The sequence below is a fragment of the Nicotiana tabacum genome, chromosome 22 (genome assembly GCF_000715075.1).
Source record: "Nicotiana tabacum cultivar K326 chromosome 22, ASM71507v2, whole genome shotgun sequence".
NCBI classification, from domain to species: domain Eukaryota; kingdom Viridiplantae; phylum Streptophyta; class Magnoliopsida; order Solanales; family Solanaceae; genus Nicotiana; species Nicotiana tabacum.
The window spans coordinates 171647896-171653895 of NC_134101.1; positions in this window are offsets into that span (position 1 = coordinate 171647896).

A 6000-nucleotide genomic window follows, 5' to 3' on the forward strand; every position below is an offset into this window, starting at 1 on the left:
TTGATGACTTTTCCACCATGAGAGCAGATATAACAAAATTGGCAAATCAAATGAATAGAATGACAATGAACCAGACACAACAAATGCAACATGTTCAACAAATGTCGATTTGTTGTGAAATGTGTGGTGACAATCACACGAGTGACATGTGCCCCACAAATCCTGAATCTATTTATTATGTGGGGCAACAAAGTAGAGGTCCAATGAACCAACATGCACAATATGGGAACACTTACAATCCAAATTGGAGGAATCATCCTAATTTCTCATGGGGTGGAAATCAATCAAATCAGAATCAATATAGACCCCAAGGTAATTTTAAGCAACCACAAAGGCCACCCCAGCAGGTAGAAGAAAGTACAAATGATTTGTTGAAGAAATTGTTGCATGACAATCAACAACTTAGAACTGACTTCAGAAATCTTGAAAGACAAATGTGACAACTAGCTGCAAATCAAAACACTAGACCTACAGGTGCTCTTCTAAGTGATACAGAGAAAAACTTGCAAGTTAGTGCAATTACACTTAGAACTGGAAAGGAATTAGAAGAAGTTCCAAATAAGAGAAAAGACAAGCCTATACCTGAGGGTAAATTGATTCCCAAAGCAACATAGAAAGTAAAGAAAGATGATACAATTTCAGCGTTTGTGAATGTTCCAAGGCCACCACCACCTTTTCCACAAAGATTGCAGAAAAAGAATGATGATCGCATGTTCAACAAATTTCTCTCTATGTTGAGTCAGATTCAATTGAATATTCCATTGGTAGATGCGGTTCGTGAAATTCCAAAGTATGCCAAGTACATAAAAGATATTGTGGCTAACAAGAGGAGATTGACTGAATTTGAAACAGTTGCACTTAATGAGGAGTGCACTTCAAGGATCCAAAATAAGCCTCCTCAAAAGCTTAAGGATCCTGGCAGCTTTACTATCCCTGTGAGAATAGGTAATATTGATGTAGGCCATGCACTTTGTGATTTGGGAGTGAGCATAAATTTGATGCCATTGTCTTTGTACAAACAATTGGGTTTGGGAGCTCCAAAACCCACCACGGTGATGTTGTAACTAGCAGACAAGTCCATAGCTTACCCGGAAGGGGTGATTGAAGATGTGTTTTTGAAAATTGGAAAATTTATTTTCCCGGCTGATTTCATTATCTTGGATTTTGAAGCCGATAAAAAAGTTTTTATTATATTGGGAAGACCTCTCTTGGCTACAGGTGATGCTATAATTAAAGTAAGAGAAGGAAAAATGATCATGAGAGTCGACAATGAGGAAGCTGTTTTTAATGTATACAAAGCAATTCAACTTCCTCGCCATTATGAAGAGTTGTCTATGATATCTGTCATGGAGATGGATGAGCAACTTATTGCCCCAAGCGTATATTTGAAGGATTCTTTAGAGAAAATAATCATGTTGTTTGAGAGTTTAGAGATTAATGATGAGGTTGAAGAGATGAAACATATTTTGAATGCATCATGTGAATATATGAAAGGTTTAAATCCCTTTGAACCTTTAAACAGGCCAAATGGTCCTCCTCCGAAGCCATCAATTGAAGAAGCTCCAAAATTGGAACTAAAGCCTTTACCTTCTCACCTTCATTATGCTTATTTGGGTAGTTTTGATACATTACCTGTTATCATTTCTTCTGATTTGTCTAAATTGCAGGAGGAAAAATTGCTGAGAGTACTACGTGAGCATAAAAGAGAAATTGGGTGGACAATGTCTGACATAAGAGGTATTAGTCCAGCTTTTTGCATGCATAAAATTCTCATGGAGAAAAGACACAAGCTGAGCATAGAACAACAATGTCGCCTAAATCCCAACATGAAAGAGGTGGTAAGAAAAGAAGTGATTAATTGGCTTGATGCAGGTATTGTATTTCCAATCTTTGATAGCAAATGGGTAAGTCCAGTTCAATGTGTTCCAAAGAAAGGGGGAATGACTGTAGTGACAAATGAAAATAATGATCTAATTCCCATTCGAACTGTTACTGGGTGGAGGATTTGCATAGATTATAGAAAATTGAATAATACCACCCAAAAAGACCATTTTCCTCTCCCATTTATTGACCAAATGCTTGATAGATTAGCTGGATAGGAATACTAATATTTTTTGGATGGCTACTCGGGATATAATCAGATTGTTATAGCCCCAGAGGACCAAGAGAAGACCACATTTACACGTCCCTATGGGACATATGCATTTAAAAGAATGCCATTTGGTCTCTGTAATGTACCTGCAACTTTCCAAAGGTGTATGGTGGCTATTTTTACTGATATGGTTGAAAGATTTGTGAAAGTATTTATGGATGATTTTTCTGTATTTGGATGTTCTTTTGATGAATGTTTAATGAATCTTGACAAGGTACTTGCTAGGTGTGAAGAAACAAATTTGGTACTGAATTGGAAAAAATGTCATTTCATGGTAAGAGAAGGTATCGTCCTAGGGCACAAAGTGTCCAAGAATGGATTGCAGGTAGATAAAGCAAAGGTGGAAGCAATTGAAAAATTACCTCCACCGACATCAGTTAGAGGCATTCGCAGTTTCTTGGGCCATGCAGGTTTTTATCGTCGTTTCATTAAAGATTTTTCAAAAATTTCATCTCCTTTGTACAAGCTTCTTGAGAAAGATACCTCCTTCAAGTTTGATGATGCTTGTCTGAAAGCATTTGATGAGCTGAAAAGAAGATTAGTTACTGCACCAATTATTATTGCTCCAGATTGGAATCTTCCATTTGAGTTGATGTGACGCAAGTGACATAGCCATTGGAGTTGTTTTGAGGCAGCGGAAGGAGAAAATCTTTTACTCCATTCATTATGCGAGCAGAAATCTTAATCCAGCAATGAATTACACTGTTACTGAAAAAGAGTTGCTTGCAGTAGTATGGGCATTTGATAAGTTCAGGTCCTATCTAGTGGGAACCAAAGTCATAGTTTACACAGATCACTCAGCTATCACGTATTTATTTGAAAAGAAAGATGTCAAGCCAAGGTTAATCTGATGGGTTCTTCTTTTACAGGAATTTGAATTAGAGATTCGAGATCAAAAAGGGACAGAGAATCAGGTTGCAGATCACTTGTCCAGGTTGGAAAATCGAGGCCATGTAACTGAATGAGAATCAATCAAAGAAACATTTCCTGATGAACAGTTACTAGCCATCACTTTGGATGAAACCCCATGGTATGCTGATTATGTGAATTTTATTGCAAGTGGGGTGACTCCACCAGAATTCACAACTGATCATAGAAGAAGATTTTTACATAACGTGAGATTTTACATGTGGGACGATCCTTTTCTATACAAGCAATGCACAAATCAATTGGTAAGAAGGTGTGTCCCCGAGGAGGAGATGAATGCAATATTGCATGACTATCATGCTTCTCTTTATGGAGGTCACCATGGTGGAGACATAACTGCACAAAAGGTTTTGCAATCAGGTTTTTACTGGCCAAAATTGTTTAAAAATGCACATGCTTTTGTTAAAAATTGTGATAGGTGTCAAAGAACAGGTATAATCACGAAGAGGAACGAGATGCCTTTGCAAAATATTTTGGCAGTAGAGCTCTTTGATGTCTGGGGAATTGATTTCATGGGACCATTTCCATACTCTAATAGTCACAGATCCATTTTGGTTGCAGTCTATTATGTGTCTAAGTGGGTTGAGGCCATTGCTCTTCCTACTAATGATGCAAAGGTAGTGGTAAGCTTCGTAAAGAAACACATTTTCACACACTTTGGAACTCCAAGGGTGTTGATAAGTGATGGAGGAACACACTTTTGCAACAAATTGTTGAAAAATATTCTAGCAAAATATGGGGTAAGACACAAGGTTGCTACTGCGTATCACCCTCAAATAAGTGGTCAAGTTGAAGTGTCAAACAGAGAGGTAAAACAGATTTTGGAGAAAATAGTGAGTGCAAATAGGAAAGATTGGTCAGGTCAGTTAGAAGATGCATTATGGGCTTACCGAACTGCATACAAGACTCCAATAGGTACTTCTCTGTACAAGTTGGTTTATGAGAAGGCATGTCATTTGCACGTTGAGCTAGAACACAAAGCTTATTGGACAATCAAAAAGCTAAATATGGATATGGACTTAGCCGGTGAAAAAAGACTGCTACCACTCAATAAGCTTGATGAGTTTCGGTTGCATGCTTATGAAAATGCCAAGTTGTATAAAGAAAAGACCAAGAGGTGGCATGACAAGCACATCCAACATCGTGAGTTTGAGCTGGGTCAAGAAGTTCTCTTGTTTAATTCAAGGCTAAAGCTTTTTCCTGGAAAGATTAAGTCCCGTTGGGCAGGCCCTCTCGTTGTGGTAAGTGTGACTCCTCATGGAACAGTTGAATTGCGGGACATAAATTCAAGTGGTACATTCTTGGTAAATGGGCAGCGAGTAAAACACTATTGGGGTGGTGACATAAACGTTACAAGACCTCAGTAGATTTGGTTAACGTATGATGGAGTGTTGAGTCATGCTACGACATTAAATTAGGCGCTTCTTGGGAGGCAATCCAAAGTATTTTCTTTTGTTTTTGTAGTTTGTTTATTTTTTTTCCATTTGATCTGTATTCCTTAGTTTTTTTCTTTTTCTAGGAGTTCCTTGAATTTTTCATTTTGTAGAAATTAGTTCTTGTATGTATTTATCAAAAAAAAAGTTAGGCTTGGGAAAATAGGGTAGATGTGTCGCATCCCCCTCAGCCTTAATAAATCACGGACCAACTGCTCAAGGCAGTGAAGGTGTTCCAAGGCATCCACAACAGCGTCCAAAAAACAATTTAGAGAAATCCCTTGGATGCATCGCATCCGAGTTCATATCCCAGGTACTTAGGTTCATAATATGCCGGCAATAAGCAAAACGTCCAAACAACAAGAGAGAGATAATAACAAACAACCACCTAAAAAGCCTACTGGAAAGGCTACATGTACTCCAAAGCCACCAAACAAAAGGAAGCGGACCGAGAAAGCTAAGGAACTGCCGACTAGGCAGTTAGTTGACGAATCTGATCAAGAAGAGGATGAACCATTGGTAAGAAGGACGGTGAAGAGGGGTACTTCAACAACATCATCAAATCCGCCAAGCAAGGGGGTAGAAATCAGAGAACATGTGCCGCACCAATGCCAACCCTCTAAGCAGAGTGACCCGAGAGAGAAAGGGAAGCAGAAAGCTATTGTAGAATCTGAGTCCGAGTCTGATTCGGATGATGAGCTCCCACATATTGACATGAGTGATGAAGATGAGGGCGAATCAATAGACCGAGCTGCCTGGGAAGATAATTTTTTTTTAGTGAAAAGGCGTTCCAAGCTTACGAAAAGATCCTGGGTTCAAAGAAGTATATTCCAGAAAAGCCAATCAACATTGGAATGCTTAAGAAAAACTATCTAGATTTTCTGAAATCCATTCGAGAAGTGCAACAATGGGGGCCCATCTTGAAGGGCCATGGCAAGGACAACCTCACTATCGTTAGAGAGCTTTACGCCAATTGGCATCATTCACGGGGAAACATTGTGAGAGTAAGAAGGGTGGACATTAATGTCTCAGCTGAAGCTCTTAACAATTTCTTAGGGGTGCCACACACACCAACAGACAGGTTTGACTCTATGTGCAAAACACCTAATTATGCACACATTAAGTCTGTTCTGTGCCCTACCAGGAAAGAGGTAGATTGGAAGCATGGGAGTGTGGAGTACCATTCTATGGACAAAGAATTCATGAACGCATTCATACAGACAGCTTTAAACTTCCTATGCAATCGCTTGATGCCATGCCAACACAAAACTGATGTCCCTCGACACCGAGCACTAGTGTTGTGTGCTTTATTGGAGGGGATACCGCTTAACCTAGGGGTCATCATGCATGACCAGATGCAGCGCACTAGGATGAACTATTAGTGGAGGTTGTTCTTTGCAAACACCCTATCGGCTTACTTGACGGAGATGGGAGTAAAATGGGACAAGGAGAATGATGACATTGAGGCTAAAGCTCTAGAGCCATATG